Source organism: Pongo pygmaeus, chromosome 15, assembly GCF_028885625.2.
Source record: "Pongo pygmaeus isolate AG05252 chromosome 15, NHGRI_mPonPyg2-v2.0_pri, whole genome shotgun sequence".
NCBI classification, from domain to species: domain Eukaryota; kingdom Metazoa; phylum Chordata; class Mammalia; order Primates; family Hominidae; genus Pongo; species Pongo pygmaeus.
Window position 1 is genome coordinate 19630287 of NC_072388.2, and position 18048 is coordinate 19648334.

The 18048-nt window shown below is 41.1% G+C and overlaps 1 pseudogene; it reads right to left on the bottom strand.

Moving 5' to 3' along the window:
• Positions 1 to 5432: 5432 nt before the first annotated feature.
• LOC129012936 (actin-related protein 3-like) lies at positions 5433 to 6697 on the bottom strand (annotated as a pseudogene).
• Positions 6698 to 18048: the final 11351 nt, after the last annotated feature.

The window sequence follows — 18048 nt, forward strand, 5'->3', positions numbered from 1 at the left end:
GCAGGTGGGACAAAGTCTGTGGGGCTTAACAGGTCTCGTTGAAATCTTCAGATCTGTGGTTTTCTTTCTGTTCCAAAGTAAATTTGGAAAAAAAGAGAAGAAAAAGCTAACATGGTTGTTACTTGGCAAGAGATGTTTTCTTATTGGTGCATTCACATTTTATGAAATTCACACTTTGAATTACTAAGGTGCTAACATAGATCTTCACAGACTAGAAGAAACAGAATTTCAGGGTTGGAGGGACATTAGGGGTCATCTGATCCAACCGTCATCTGTAATGTTTTAAGTCAAGCTCCCTGAACAGTGATTTTTCTTTTTTAATTTTACAATTTTATTTATTTATTTATTTATTTATTTATTTTTTGAGACAGGGTCTTGCTCTGTCACTCAGGCTGGAGTGCAGTGGCGTGATCATGGCTCACTGCAGCCTCATCCTCCTAGGCTCAAGCGATTCTTCCACCTCAGCCTCCCAAGTGGCTGGGACTACAGGCACATACCACCACACCTGACTAATTTTTAAATTTTTCGTAGAGACTAGGTCTCACTAGATTGCTCAGGCTGGTCTCGAACTCCTGGGCTCAAGTGATCCTCCTCCTTCTACCTCCCAAAATGCTGGGACTACAGGTGCAATCCGCTGCGCCTGGCCTGTTATTTTTCTTAGTATTTCTTGGTCTTGTTTCTCTGAATACTTTGAATTTGGTCTAACTTACTTTCTCCTAGACGTCCTGATCTTTTCTTGTATTTTGTTGCTTCTACTACTCCAACCTTTTTCCCAACTTTCTTCAAATGTCCAGAGATGGTCTATGTTGTAAGAGAACACCTTGAATATGGTTTAGTTTTATTATTTTTATCACCAAACTTTTGTGGAGGTCTCTATAGCTTCCAAGCCACAATTGTGTTAAAGTGTCTAAAGCAGAGGTAAGCACACTTTCTCTCTAAAGAGGCAGATCATAAATGTTTTTGGCCTTGAGGACCATACAGTCTCTGTTGCAGCTGCTCAACTCTGCCATTGTATGCGAACGCAGCCATAAAATACACATACAAATGGGCACGGGTTTTTTTTTTTGAAACGGGAGTCTCGCTCTGTTGCCCAGGCTAGAGTGCAGTGGTGCAATCTCGGCTCACTACAACCTTTGCCTCCTGAGTTCAAGTCATTCTCCTGCCTCAGCCTCCCGAGTAGTTGGGATCACAGGCACCTACCACCATGCCCAGCTAATTTTTTTACTTTTAGTAGAAACAGGGTTTCACCATGTTGGTCAGGCTGGTCTCGAACTGCTGACCCCAGGCAATCTGCCCACCTTGGCACCCCAAAGTGCTGGGATTACAGGAGTGAGCCACCTAGCCCAACCCCGGCATGGTTTTATTTATTTACTTAATTATATACTTTACTTATAGATACTATAATTTGAATGTCATAATTTTCATGTATCATGAAATATTATTTTCATTTTGCTTTTTTCAACTACTTAAGAAATGTAAGTTCTAGCAGGGTGCAGTGGCTCACACCTGTAATCCCAGCACTTTGGGAGGCGAAGGTGGAGCCCAGGTGTTCAAGACCAGCATAGTGAATATAGTGAGACTCTTTCTCTACCAAAAAAAAAAAAAAAAAAAAAAATTAGCCAGATGTGGTAGCGCATGCCTATGGTCCCAGCTACTTGGGCAGCTGACATAGGAGGACCACTTTAGCCCGAGAGGATGAGGCTGCAGTGAGTTGTGATTGTACCACTGTACTCCAGCCTGGGTGACAGAGTGAGATCGTTTCTTTTTCTTTTTTTCTTTTCCTTTTTTTTTTTTTTTTGAGACGGAGGCTCGCTCTGTCGCCCAGTCTGGAGTGCAGTGGCGCGATCTCCGCTCACTGCAAGCTCCGCCTCCCGGGTTCAGGCCATTCTCTTGCCTCAGCCTCCCGAGAAGCTGTGACTACAGGCGCCCGCCAACACGCCCAGCTAATTTTTTGTATTTTTAGTAGAGACTGGGTTTCACCGTGTTAGCCAGGACGATCTCGATCTCCTGACCTCGTGATCTGCCCGCCTCGGCCTCCCAAAGTGTTGGGATTACAGGCGTGAGCCACCGCGCGCGGTCTGAGATCTTTTCCTAAAAAAAAAAAAAAAAAAAAAAGTAAGTTCTTAACAGGTTGTACAGAACACATGAAATTTGGCGCACAGGTGAATAGAGCTGATCTGGGGAAACAGCAAGCATGTTTGTGGCTAATCAGTGAGGAGAAATGTCTGAAAGTCTGTGTGTGTGGATTTCGTGCAGAGCCACAACCCATACTGATCCCCATAACTTCAGGAATTGCAGCTTAGGTTTGAGATTTGACCTTCCAACAAATTGTGGGCTCATAATTCTGATTGTGATCTGTTCCCCGGGTATAGACTGGTTTGCAAATAACCAGGAATTAAGTTGGAAAGTAGGATTGCTCTGGGACTGATTTGAAGAGGGCTGCCATGTATCCTACAGGATAAATTGCATAGAACTATGATGGGTGACAATAATCAAACTCATTATACCACACGTGTGGGTAGAAGACTGCTGCAGGTGGGCAGGTGAAGCCACGCAAATATTGGTATTTCCCCTTGACGTCCTGATCTTTTCTTGTATTTTGTTGCTTCTACTACTCCAGGAAGCATACTTTCAGCATGAAACGCAATATTGCATTGAGTCATGTACCCAGACATCATGTTTAAACCAGGCAGTAATCTGGGAACTCAAGTTTTCTTTCTTTTTTTTTTTTCTCCTCGTGTTTTCTTCTGCATGATCTTGGGAGATTGTCTCCAAATGAAAACATTAATAAAGATGATTGTGATTACTGATTGTTTAGATTTGTTTTTAGGTGGCAAGGAACATAGCTACACTAAGATTAGCTTAAGTAATAAAGTGTACCATATGTTTACATGTGGAAAGTAAAAAAATACAAACTACTGACAGCCAAATTGCCTAGACAAACAGGATCTGCAGTAGAGCTGGGCCTCATGATGATGGACTGGTCAGGAACTGGGAATGAATCAGAATATAGGGCAGCTCTGGTGACTGGGATATTTTGTTGTCCCTATCAGAAGAAGACATCGTTTGGTCCAAATTGTGTGTGGCCTTATTATGGTAACTCAATAGGTCTCCATCTCTACTTCTTCCAGTACTCCTGTGACTGACAGACCAATTTTATTTTATTTTATTTTATTTTTTTTGAGATGGAGTTTTGCTCTTGTTGCCCAGGCTGGAGTGCAGTGGTGTGATCTTGGCTCACTGCAACCTTCACCTCCTGGGTTCAAGCGATTCTCCTGCCTTAGCCTCCTGAGTAGCTGGGATTACAGGCATGTGTCACCATGCCCAGCTACTTCTTTGTATTTTTAGTAGAGATAGGGTTTCATCACATTAGCCAGGCTGGTCTCGAACTCCCAACCTCAGGTGATCCACCCACCTCAGCTTCCCAAAGTGGAGGGATTACAGGAGTGAGCCACTGTGCCCGGCCGCTTTCAGTTTTTTATGTATCTTTGGTTTGGTTGGTCACCTCCCACAGAATGGCTCACTCTGCCTCTTGTAGGGGATTGTGGCCATTTTCATCAAAGAATTTTTCTGATTCCACAGTCATCCATACTTAGCAATCTAAGCTTATGATCCTCGTTCTCAAATTTCTGACACATCTTTTTTAAGACTCTTTATTTATGCTACTACTAAGAATACAGTATGGATGACGATGTTTATTATTATTTGTTGGATACCTCCCATGTTTAAGAGTTTTACAAGTGTTAATTTAATAAATTCTTATTGAGGTAGGTATGAATATCCTTATTTTACAGAAGAGGCAACTAAGTTCATAGAGTTTAATTAGAATTTGGCACAAGGCCATATTTCCAGTAGGTGGAAAAGTCAGGATTCAAATCCAGTGTATTTTTTTTAATACCTATGCTCTTTCTACTCCACTATATCATGATGTCTCTCTAAAGGACATACCAGGATTTAATCAGAGAGTACTTTGTTTAAAGGCATATATATTTACCAGATAAAACACTGGGTCCCTCCAGTAAAGATTTTCTCTACCACCCATTAGCAACATGATGCTCAAATATCTTTTTTTTCCCCTGTCCCACTTCTTGTCTTGTCTTTTATTTTTATTTGTTTATTTATTTTTGAGACAGTCTCACCTGTTGCCCAGGCTGGAGTGCAGTGGCGCCATCTCAGCACACTGTAACCTCCACCTTCCAGGTTCAAGTGAGTCTCCTGCCTCAGCCTCTCAAGTAGCTGGGACTACAGGTGTGCACCATCACACTCGGCTAATTTTGTATTTTTAGTAGAGATGGAGTTTCACTACATTGGCCAGGCCGGTCTCGAACTCCTGACCTCAGGTAGTCCGTGCGCCTTGGCCTCCCAAAGTGCTGGGATTATAAGTGTGAGCCACTGCGCCCAGCCTGCCTTGTCTTTAAAGCAAGAAACAGAATGCAAGTAATCAGAAAGCCCTAGAAGGCAACAGTTAATAGAAGATATTAATTTCTTAATTCCAAAAGCACTTGCAAAGAAAAACTTTTAAGGGGAAGGGGAGGAGGGGGATTGAAGCTCATCATAATAACTGGAACCCCATGACGGTGCCAAGTCTCATGAGGCTATTTTTTGAATTATCCTTTACTTGGTCATTTTTTTCTCTCAAATAATAAGTATTATTTTTCTTTGACTTTTTCCCCTCAAAGGACAAAACATATGAAATATAAAATATAAACAAGCTCTTGTATTGTACAGTTAGAAGTTATAGAACTATCGGTCAGGGTGCGGTGGCTCACGCCTGTAATCCCAGCACTTTGGGAGGCCAAGGCAGGTGGATCATGAGGTCAGGAGTTCAAGACCAGCCTGTCCAAGATGGTGAAACCCCGTCTCTACTGAAAATACAAAAAAAATTAGCCGGGCGCGGTGGCAGGTGCCTGTAATCCTAGCCACTCGGGGGGCTGAGGCAGGAGAATTGCTTGAACCTGGGGGGCAGAGGTTGCAGTGAGCTGAGATCGCGCCACTGTACCCCAGCCTGGGCAATGGAGTAAGACTCTGTCTCAAAAACAAAACAAAACAAAACCCAAAACCAAAACAAAACAAAAAAAAGAAACAAAAACAAAAACAAAAAGAAGTTATAGAACTATCTACACACTGATAAACTGCATAAAATCTTGGATAACTCATGAATATACAAAATATCAGGGCACAGAAAGAAGTAAACCCACTTTATTTTTGTCACACACAAGATTCAAATATTCAATCTGAAGAAAAGCAATCATTTTTACTGTGTTCTAGGTTGCATGTTGATACATTTATTAAAATATTCCTGCATAATCACATTTGGTATTACTATTTCAAGTCAGATATAAAACTTCAAAATCTGCCATCCAGACAAAATGGGTAATCAGAAAGATTATCTCCGCCCCACCTCCCTAACCTCAATAAGTATAAACTCAATTTTATGACATGACTCCAAACCCTAGATTGTGATGACAAATGCTAGGTCCGATTTCTTTATAATCCTTTTCGGGGTGGCATACTTGATAGAACTCAAGCACAGAAGTCTGCATTGATCCTCCAAACCAAATTGCATATTGCTCTACGTGGTGTGTACACCACGTAGTGTGACTTGTACATCAATAGCTTCTGGCTTCAATCTACTGCTACTTAATTCCTCACTTAAGGTCAGCCTGACATCTACAGTTCTTTTCATATCTCATTGCAAGTGATATCCAAAGTCACTGAACACAGTTGAACCGCCATAGACAACAATATTCTTGTTGAGAGGATGTCTGACATCAATAGGACAATTCTGAATTACTTCATCTGCAACACCTGAGATGGGATGTATAAAGTCTGGATTAGCAAACCTGGATGAGAAAAGATTTCAGGTCCCAAGAATCTCTCATGTCCAATACCAATGGAAAATTATTTATTTGAGATGGCATTGATTCTTATATACTGTTTAAATCCACTGCGACCCATCTGCACCTTACTTTTTAGATTCTTTTAGTAAATCTGAGCTAACATAACTATAGTGCTCCTTTACTGCCTTAGCAGTTTCCAGGGATTGCTCTGGAGGGATTCCTACTTCTTGGTCTCTCAGTAGTTGTTGAATAAGATATGTTATAGCTCATCCTGCAATTGGAATGTGTTTAATACGCTGCCAATCACATACCCTTCAGACGCAGAAATGCCATGAGTGACACCGTTTCAACTTATCTATAACCTACCAGTCAGCATCTATTCTCCTATTTGTCTTGTGGTCCAGGATGTAGCTACAGCAAGAACAACCCGCACAGCAATGTACAAACCTGAGCAATGAAGGACTCAAACACTATTTCAGGAATACATTCCCTGCTTTCTGGAGTATTCAGTGGAGGTCCAGTCAAAAGAAAATAATGGTCTTCAGGTTCTGCCCTTAAATATTTAAAGATCACTTGCTCTATAAAGCTTTCCACCAAGTTCCAATCTTTAACTAGACCATGATGGATGGGCTCTTTGTTGTATATGTAGATTTTCCAATGCTTCATCACCGGTAAAGATGTCTAAGTCATCAGCATGTTTCATCACCCTCCTTTTGAACTTGACCACTCACTTTTGTTGAGTTGTTAATGGCAGTACAGGAAGGGATGGTAAACGGAAATTCTTTATTTTGGACATATCCTGGTTTTGTATACCCAGTGCCACAGTCTGCTATACAGGCTGTCAGCTGTCAGGTCATCTTTCCTCCTTTTACCCTGCTGCTGCTGCTGCAGCCGCTGCCACTTGTTCCATGCTGATAGGGGCCAGAAATTGGCAGTGGGAGATGAGGCATCTGACCATCCACAGCTGAGCTGCCTTCTCTGTGGGGGGTGGGTGGGATGGGGATCTGGGAAGACAAAGCAATAGCAAGAAAGCATCAGGCTCAGTCAGCACTATCCACCACCCAGCACTATCCACAACCCAGGCAGGCAGGCCATACCTCCCCTGTCCCACTGTGGCCTCCTCATCCTCTCCCTTCTCTCCTCCTCACTCCTGCTCCCACCCTACAACTTGGTGTCCTCGTGCTGCTTTTCCCCAGGTAGCCAAGATGCCCAGGTGCCCTAAACACCTTTGAAATGGTTAGAGTGTGCATCAGTCATTTTCACCTAGTGTGGCTCAGTTTAATCAGTTCCTTAGTAATGCTACTTGAGATCCTGTCAGTAAGATGGAAACCATTTTAGTATGGATGAAAGGAAGAAGGGAAGGAAAAGAAAAGAACTGGGGAAGGGAGGAGGTTTCACTTGAAGTAGGTTTCAGAAAGGAAATTGTAAATTTTATGGGACCAGGTTTGTATGTGGCAACCAGAGTATGTGTGAGGAGGTACTTTATGAAGTGAGATATGAATAGGTGCAGGTTTATATATCATTTTAAAAGTTGTTCACATCTTGGTCTAGTTTCACGTTGAAGCTAGCTGAGTCCCTGCTGGCAGCTCTGTTCTACAAAAGTCATTCTGTATTCTACAAAAATATGTTTATTGATGAAATTTGTAATGATACATATACCCCTAAGAGAGTAGTTAGGTCTTATGGATTAAACTTACATATGAACCCAAGATCTCACAGCCTTAACAGCATCTCATTTCCACTGACAAGAACAATAAGGTTTTCCAGCTTAGGTGCTATACAAAACACATGTCCCTTAACTCTGGTTTCTATCTAACATTATTTTATTTATGTCACAATTGGCAATTTAAACAAAAGTAGCTGCTCCAACCTTAATAAATTATTGTAGGTCTATGAGTTGAGATTTCTGGCTTCCAAAGGGTGACATAGAAGCAAGCTGGGGCCGGGCGCAGTGGCTTACGCCTGTAATCCCAGCACTTTGGGAAGCCGAGGCAGGTGGATCACAAGATCATGAGTTCGAGACCAGCCTGGCCAAAATGGTGAAACCCCGTCTCTACTAAAATACAAAAATTAGCTGGGCATGGTGGTGCGTGCCTGTAATCCCAGCTACTCAGGAGGCTGAGGCAAGAGAATCGTGTGAACCTGGGAGGTGGAGGTTGCAGTGAGCCAGTGAGCCAAGATCACGCCATTGCCCTCCAGCCTAGGGGACAAGGCAAGACTGTGTCTCAAAAAAAAAAAAGAAGCAAACTGGCTTCATTCCTCCCCATAAAAAACCAAAACTCAAACATGAGATGAGACTGTTCCCCGGGTCACAGAGAAATGAAAAAATTTTGAGCTGATGGTAAAAGAATTGGACTTACATATCTGCAGTGCCCCTCCCCATAATATGCCCAGCACCAAGTACACAAAAATTTTCCCTTGGCTCACAATATTTACATTGAAAAAGGTGAGATTGAGGTGGACAACCTGCTTCCCCACCATCTTGGGTTCCCTGGCAGGAGACCTGTTCTATAAGAAACATCAGGAGTGCCTGAAAGGAGAAATATTCCTGAGGACAGCCAGAGACAAAGACAGGAAGTGGGACTACCATCCCCAGCCCTGGAAACTGTGCTCTGTAACTGGGCCAAATCAGAGTGGCGATTCAACAGCACCGTGCTGAGGTTTGTTCCACACCCCCTGGGTATGTGCCCTTAACCAGCCTTCCCACATTACTGAGATATCTCCTTTAAGACTTCTTCAATTCAGAATAAGGGGCATTCTGATTGTTCACTAGAACTGAGGCAAACCTGGACTTAAGATGCCATTTAGTACTGAAACGGACACAGTGGCTTAGTGGGAAAAAAAAGCAAGAAAATCAACAGGTAAATTATAAACAATCTCTAAGCAAACATATGTAATGAAACCAAAACAAGCCAGACAGAGAACACTAGAATACATAACTAATCCTTCAATGCAAAGACATAGATGTACATCCACAAGAAACAACAGCAATCATGGAAGATGACCTCCTTAAACTCACAAAACAAGGAGCAAGTGACTAACTCTAATAAGATGTCAATATGTGAACTCTCTGGCCAAGAATTCAAAATAACAGCTTTAAAGAAACTCAGTGAGGTCCAATACAGAAAAGGACCTCAGAAACTTATCAGAGAAATTTAACAAAGAGATTAAAATAATAAAAAAAGAAACAAATATTAAAACTGAGAAATTTTTTTTTTAAACTGAAAAATTCATTAGAGACTCTCAACAGCAGAATGGATCAAGCAGAGGAAAGAATCAGTGCCCTTTAAGACAGGTTATTTGCAAAAACATAGAGGAGAAAAAGGAGCAAAATGAAAGGGAATAAAGATCACCCACAAGATACAGAAAGTTAGTTCAAAAGACCAAATCTTAGAATTATTGGTGTTCAAGAGGGAGTTGAGCAAGGGCAAAGGGTAGAAAACTTGTTCAAAGAACTAGTAACAGAAAACACTCCAAAACTTGAGAAAGAGATAAATATCCAGGTATGGCAAGGTCAGATAACACCATGTTAAATACAGTAAGTTCTAAATTTCTCTTCAAAGAATCAGTATATCAGTATGTTCAGTTCTTCATTCTCCATTTTGAAGTTTAACTTCCTCATTCTCCTTGTCTCCTTGCCCTTAGTTTCAGTAAACAGCCTTTCCCAGCAGTTCTAATCAGTAGTCCACATTTATTCCCCTGGTTACCTGCTCTGTCCTGTGTCACCCCTGGTCACCTGCTCTGACCTGAGTCACCCCTGGTCACCCGCTTGATCTGAGTCACCTTTAGTCATTTGTTCCTAACCGTCCTTCCCGCCAAACTACTCACCCTGACACCCTGGCTCGTACCCCTGCTCTTTAAAACAGCCAATCGGAATTAGCTTAGACTGTGTGGTCCAACCCTATCCAATAGGGGAATGACCCAGCAGTAGGGGCTACCTGGGTCAGGGATAAGAACCCCTTCCCCTCCCTTGTTCAGGTGTGCTCTCGCCATTGCTCCATCCATGAGATGCACCCTTCTATAGAAGTAAAATTGCCTTGCTGAGAAAATTTATGTTGGAGTGCTATTTCTTTTGTGGCACCAAAAATTTATTTCCAACAACCAAACAGATTTGAATCAAATAAGATTACCCCAAGGCATATAATAATCAAACTCTCAAAGGTCAAGGACAAAAAGAGGATCCTAAAAGCATCCAGAGAAAAGAAGCAAATAACATATAAAAGAGCTCTAATTCATCTGGTGACAAAATTCTCAACAGAAACCATATAGGCCAGGAGGGAAAGGGACAACATTTTCAACATGCTGAAAGAAAAAAAAAAACCTGCCATCTGAGAATACTGTATCCAGCAAAGCCACCCTTCAAATATGAAGGTTAGATAAAGCTTTCCCCAGACAACAAAAGATGAGAGAATTCATCACCATGAGGCCCACAAGAAATGCCAAAGGGAATTCTTCAATTTGAAAGAAAAAAAGAAGCACTAATGGGCAAAAAGAAAACATTTGAGGCCAGATGTGGTGGCTCACGCCTGTAATCCCAGCACTTTGGGAGGCCAAGGTGGGCAGATTACCTGAGGTCAGGAGTTCAAGACCAGCCTGACCAACATGGAGAAGCCCTATCTCTACTAAAAAAACTATAAAATTAGCTGGGCATGGTGGTGCATGCCTGTAATCCCAGCTACTCAGGAGACTGAGGCAGGAGAATCGCTTGATGCCAGAAGGTGGAGTTTGCAGTAAGCTGAGATTGTGCCATTGCACTCCAGCGTGGAAAACAAGAGCAAAACTCCATCTCAAAAAAAAAAAAAAAAAGAAAAAAAAAGGAAAACATTTGAAAGTATCAAATCCATTAGTAAAATAAAGTACATGGACACACCTAGAATACTCTAATACTGTAATTGTAGTGTGTAATATACTCATAACTCTAGTATGAGGCCCAAAAGGCTATCTATTAAAGACAATAATAGCTGCCAGGCATGGTGGCTCACGCCTGTAATCCCAGCACTGTGGGAAGTCAAGGCGGGTGGATCACCTGAGGTCAGGAGTTCGAGATCAGCCTGGCCAACGTGGTGAAACCCCATCTCTACTAAAAATACAAAAATTAGCCAGGCGTGGGGGCGTGCACCTGTAGTCCCAGCTACTTTGGGAGGCTGAGGCAGGAGAATCGCTTGAACCTGAGAGGCAAAGGTTGCAATGAGCAGAGAGTGCACCAGTGCACTCTAGCCTGGGTGACTGAATCAGATTCCATCTCAAAAAGCAAACAAACAAAACAAAACCCAACAAAAAAACAATAATAGCTGCAGCAACCTGTTAAGAGGTAGGCAATATAAAAATGTTTTTTTTTTTCTCTTTTTCTTTCTTTTTTTTTTTTTTTTTGAGCTGGAGTCTTGCTCTGTCACCAGGCTGGAGTGCAGTGGCACCATCTTGGCTCACTGCATCCTCCGTCTCCTGGGTTCAGGTGATTCTCCTTCCTCAGACTTCTGAGTAGCTGGGAACACAGACCTGCGCCGCCACGCCCAACTAATTTTTGTATTTTTAGTAGAAAGGGGATTTCACCATGTTGGCCAGGCTGGTATCAAACTCCTGGCCTCAAGTGGTCCACCCATCTTGGCCTCCCAAAGTGTTGGGATTACAGGCATGAGCCACCACATACAACAAAAATATGTAAATTGAGACAACATAAAATCAAAATATGGGGGGATGGAGTTAAAGTACAGAGTTTCTGTTTTCATATTTCTCTATTTCTTTTTTTTAAATTTTTTAAAATTAAAATTTTTTTTTTTTTTAGACAGAGTCTCGCTCTATTGTACAGGCTGGAGCGCAGTGGCGTAATCTCAGCTCACTGCAACCTCTGCCTCCCGGGTTCAAGCAGTTCCCTGCCTCAGCCTCCAGAGTAGCTGGGATTACAGGCTCCTGCCACCACACTTGGCTAATTTTTGTATTTTTAGTAGAGACGGGGTTTCACCACATTGTTCAGGCTGGTCTTGAACTCTAGACCTCGTGATCCACCCGCCTTGGCCTCCCAAAGTGCTGGGATTACAGGTGTGAGCCACCGTGCCCAACCTCATTTTTCTCTATTTCTGTTCTATTCATGATGTAAGATACATTGTCATCTCTTTAAAATAACTTGTTATATCCATATTTTTTGTAAGCCTCATGGTAACTGCTATGTAAAAACATATAATAGATTCATTAAGAATAAAAAGCAATGATTTAAAACATACTGCCAGAGAAAATAAATCAAAGGAGGACAGTAAGAAAGGAAGAAGAGAGGAGTTATAAAACAACCAAAAAGACAAGCAACAAAATGGCAGTAGTAAGTTTTTACATATCAATAGCACTAAATGTAAACAAACTCAATTCTTCAATTAAAAGGCACAAAGTGGTTTAATAAACAAAGAAATAAGACCCAACTTATAAAGACACACATAGAATGAATGTGAAAGGGTGGAAAAAGATATTCCATGCAACTAGAAACAAAAAAGGGGAGGAGTAGCTATATTTATGTCAGATAAACTAGACTACAACTCAAAAACTATAAAAAGATACACTATATAAATACACTACAAATCAAAAACTGTAAAAAGAGACACCATAACTGTAAAAAGGTCACTATATAATGACTAAGGGGTCAATTCAGAAAGAGGATATAACAATTATAAATATGCACCCAATGCGAGAATTCTCAAGTATATAAACAAACATTAGTAAATCTGAAGTGAGAGATAAACAGCAATACAATAATAGCTGAGGACTTCAACACCACGCTGTCAGCAATGGACAGATCATCCAGTCAGAAAATCAACAAAGAAACATCAGAGTTAAGAGCTGGAAGCGGTGGCTCACGCCTGTAATGCCAGTACTTTGGGAGGCCGAGGTGGGTGGATCATGAGGTCAGGAGATCGAGATCATTCTGGCTAACACGGTGAAACCCTGTCTGTACTAAAAATACAAAAAGTTAGCCAGGCGTGATGGCGGGCACCTGTAGTCCCAGCCACTCGGGAGGCTGAGGCACGAGAATGGTGTGAACCCGGGAGGCAGAGCTTGCAGTGAGCGGAGATCGCGCCACTGCACTCCAGCCTGGGCGACAGAGCGACATTCCTTCTAAAAAAAAAAAAAATGTATATATATATAAATAAAAAAATAAAAAAAAGAAACATCAGAGTTAACTACACACTGGACCGAATAGGTCTAACTGACGTTTATAGAACATTTCACCCAACTGCTGCAGGATGCACATTTTTGTTTTCGTTAGCATATGGAACATTCTCCAGAATAGACCATATCTTAGGCCACAAAACAAGTCTTAACAAATTCAAAAAAGTAGAAATTATATCGAGTATCACACTGATCAAGTATCACATTGGTAAGAAAAGAAGTCAATAATAAGAGAAACCTTGAAAAATACACAAACACATGGAAATTAAACAATAAGCTCCTGAACGACCAGTGGGTCAGTGAAAAAATTAAGAAGTTAAAAAAATTTCTTGAAACAAATGAAAATAGAAATACAGCATCCCCAAATCTATGGGATACAGGACAAGAAGAACTAAGAGGGAAGTTTGCAGCAATAAATGCCTATATCAAAAAGGTAGAATGTCTTCAAATATGCTGGGGGCGGTGACTCTTGCCTGTAATCCTAGCACTTTGGGAGGCCAAGGCAGGAGGATTACTTGAGGTCAGGAGTTCAAGACCAGCCTGGGCAACATAGCGAGACCTCATCTGTACAAAAAATAAAGAATATTGTGTGGGCATAATGGCATGCACTTGTAGTCTTAGCTACCCAAGAGGCTGAGGTGGTAGGATGGCTTGAGCCCACAAGATCAAGGCTGCAGTGAGCTGTGATTGTGCCACTGCACTCTAGCATGGGTGAGAGAGTGAGACCCTGTCTCAAAAAAGAAAAGAAAACAAGATTTCAAATAAACCACCTAATGATGCACCTCAAGGAACTAGAAAAGCAAGAATAACCAAAACCTAAAATTAATATAGGAAGAAAAAATATAAAAGCAGAATTAAATGGGATTGAGATGAAGAAAACAAGCCTAGGTATGGTGGCTCATGCCTATAATCCCAGTGCTTTGGGAGGCTGAGGTGGGAGGATTCTGTGAGGCCAGGAATTTGAAACCACCCTCCGCAACATAATGAGACCCCTGTCTCTACAAAAAATAAAATAAAAATACTAGCCAGGCATGGTGGAATGCACCTGTAATTCTAGCTACTTGGGAAACTGACACAGGAGGATCCCTTGAGCCCAGGAGTCTGAAGTTACAGTGGGCTATGATTGTGCCACTGTACTCCAACCTGGGTGACAAAGTAAAACCCTGTCTCAAAGAAAAAGAAAAAAAAGAAAAACAACACAGATGATCAACAAAATAAAAGGTTGTTTTTCTGAAAATGTAAACCAAGTTAACAAACCTTTAGCTAGACCAACTAAGAAAAAAAAGAGAGAAAACCCAAGTAAATAAAATCAGAAATGAAAAAGGAGACATAACAACTGAGACCACAGAACTACAAAGTATCATTAAAGACTATTATGAATAATTATACACAGACAAATTGGAAAAGCTAGAAGAAATAGATACATTCCTGCACACATACCAAGACTGAACAATGAAGAAAGAAAACCTCAGGCCAGGAGCGATGGCTCATGCCTGTGATCCCAGCGCTTTGGGAGGCCGAGGCAGGCAGATCACCTGAGGTCAGGAGTTCGAGACCATCCTGGCCAACATGGTGAAACCCCATCTCTACTAAAAATACAAAAATTAGCTGGGCATGGTGGTGCGTGCCTGTAATCCCAGCTATTCAGGAGGCTGAGGTAAGAGAATCTCTTATCTCTTGAACTCGGGAGGCAGAGGTTGCAGTGAGCCAAGATCACGCCATTGCACTCCAGCCTAGGTGACAAGAGCGAAACTCTGTCTCAAAAAAAAAAAAAAAAAAAAAAAAAAAGAAATAGAAAACCTCAACAAACCAATGACAAGTGATGAGATTGAAACCATAATAAAAAGTTTCTCATCAGAGAAAAGTCCAGGATCTGATGCTTCACTGCTGAATTCTATCAAACATTTAAAGAAGAACTAATACCAATTGTACTCAAACTCTTCAAAAGAATTTAAGGGAAGAAATATTTCCCAACTAATTTTTTTTTTTTTTTGAGGTGGAATCTTTTGCTCTGTCACCTAGGCTGGAGTGCAGTGGTGCCATATTGGCTCACTGCAACCTCTGCCTCTCAGGTTCAAGTGATTCTCCTGTCTCAGCCTCCCAAGTAGCTGGGATTAGAGGCATGCACCACCATACCGGGATAATTTTTGTATTTTTAGTAGAGACAGGGTTTCACCATTTTGGTCAGGCTGGTCTCTAACTCCTGACTTCAAGTGATCCGCCCACCTCGGCCTCCCAAAGTGCTGGGATTACAGGTGTGAGCCACTGTGTCCGGCCCCCAACTCATTTTACAATGCCAGCATTAACCTGACACCAAAACCAGATAAAGATACAACAAATGAAGAAAACTATAGGCTAATAAAGCTGAAGGCATAGACGCAAAAATTAATTAAAGAGATCATTCATCATGAGCAAGTGGGATTCATCTAGGGATGCAAGAATGGTTCAAAATACACAAATTAGGCTGGGTGCGGTGGCTCACGCCTGTTATCCCAGCCCTTTGGGAGGCCAAGGGTGGGTGGATCATTTGAGGTCAGGAGTTTGAGACCAGCCTGGCCACCATGGTGAAACCTTATCTCTACTAAGAATACAACAATTAGCTAGGTGTGGTGGCACACACCTGTAATCCCAGCTACTCAGGAGGTTGAGGCAGGAGAATCACTTGATCCCAGGAGGCAGAGGTTGCAGTGAGCTGAGATCGCACCACTGCACCCCAGCCTGTGTGACAGAGGGAGAATCTGTCCCAAAAAAAAAAAAAACCAAACAAAAACCAAAAGACATGAAAACCCAAAAACAATTCCCTCACAAATCAATAAATGCGATGTATGCCATTAACAGAACCAAAACCAACATCCGTATGACCACTTCAATAGATGCTAAAAAAATTAGATAAAATTTAACATCACTCTATGATAAAAACCCTCAACTAACTGGGTATAGAAAAAAAGATACCTTAAAATAATAAAGGCCGTATATGACAAACCCACAGTCAACATCCTACTGAATGGGGAAAGATTGAAAGCCTTTCCTCTAAGATCTGGAACAAGATAAGGACAACCATTTTCACCACTTTTATTCCGGGTAATACTGGAAGTCCTGGCTGGAGCAATTAGGCAAGAGAGAGAAATAAAGAGTATCCAAATTGGAAAGAAAGAGGGCAAATTAGCCTTGTTTGCAGATGACATGACCTCGTACTTAGAAAACTCTGAAGATTCCACCAAAAACTGTTAGAACTGATAAACAAATTCAGAAAAGTTGCAGGATACAAAATCAACATGCAAAAATTAGTAGCATTTATTTAGACCAACAGTGAACAATGTGAAAAAGAAATCAAGAAAGCAATCCCATTTACAGTAGCTACAAATAATATAAAATACTTAGGCATTAATGTAACCAAAGAAATGAAAGATCTACACAAGGAAAACTATAAAACACTGATGAAATAAATTGAAGAGGACACAGAAATGGAAAGATGTTCCATGCTCATGGATCAGAAGAATTAATTTTTTTTTTTTTGAGATGGAGTTTCACTCTTGTTGCCGGCTGGAGTGCAATGGTGCGATCTCGGCTCACCGCAACTTCTGCCTCTCAGGTTTAAGCGATTCTCCTGCCTCAGCGTCCCGAGTAGCTGGGATTACAGGTGCGCACCACCACGCCCGGCTAATTTTTTGTATTTTTAGTAGAGACAGGGTTTCACCATGGCCAGGCTGGTATTGAACTTCTGACCTCAGGTGATACGCCTGCCTCGGCCTTCCAGAGTGCTGGGATTACAGGCGTGAGCCACTGAGCCCGGCCAAGAATTAATATTTTTAAAAATGTCAATATTACCCAAAGCAATGTACAGATACCATGCAACCTCTATCAAAATATCAATGACATTCTTCACAGAAATAGAAAAACAACCTTAAAATTAATATGGAACTACAAAAGACCCTGAATAGCCAAAGTAATCCTGAGGAAGCAGAGCAAAGGTGGAGGTATCACACTACCAGACTTCAAAGCATACTACAAATCTATAATAACCAAATCATGGTATCGGCATAAAAACAGACCCATAGATCAGTGGAACATAATAAGGAACTCCGATATCAATCCAAGCATACAGCCAAGTCACTTTCAACAAAGGCACCAAGAACATATGACGGGAAAAGGATAGTCCTTTAATAAATGGTGCTGGGAAAACTAGATAACCAAATGCGGGAGAAAGAAGCTGGATCACTATCTCTCACCATGTACAAAAATCAAATAAAAATGGACAAAAGACTTAAATCTAAGATCTGAAACTATGAAATTCCTACAAGAAGATATTGAATGATGCTCCAGGACATTGATCTGGGCAAAGATTTTTTGTGTAGGACTTCAATAATACAGGCAACCAAAGCAAAAATACACAAATGGGATGGTAGCAAGTTGAAAAGCTTCTGGATAGTAAAGGAAACAATAAACAAAGTGAAGAGACAATTCACAGAATGGGAGAAAATATTTGCAAACTATCCATCTGAAAACGGGTTAATAATCAGAATACATAAGGAGCTCAAACAACTCAATAACAAAAAACCCCATATAATCCAACTAAAAAGTGGGCAAAAGATCTGAATAGATATTTTCCAAAAGAAGACACACAAATGGCCAATAGTTATATAAAAAATGTGCAACAACTTTAATCTTCAGAAAAATGCAAACCAAAACTACAAAGAAATATCATCTCACCCTGGTTACAATGCTTTTATCAAAAAGACAGGGAATAATGAAAACTGGCAAGAATGCGGAGAAGGGGAAACCCTTGAACATTGTTGGTGAGAAGGTAAATTGGTAGAAGCATTATGGAAAACTGCATGGAGGTTCCTCAAAAAACTAAAAATAGAATTATCATATGATTCAGCAACTTCACTACTGGATATATATCCAAAAGAAAGGAAATCAATATATTGAAGTAATATCTACACTCTCCTCTTTGTTGTAACACTATTTACAATAGCCAAAATATGGAATCAACCTAAGTGCTCATCAATAGATGAATGGGTAATGAAAATGTGGTATATATACACAACAACGT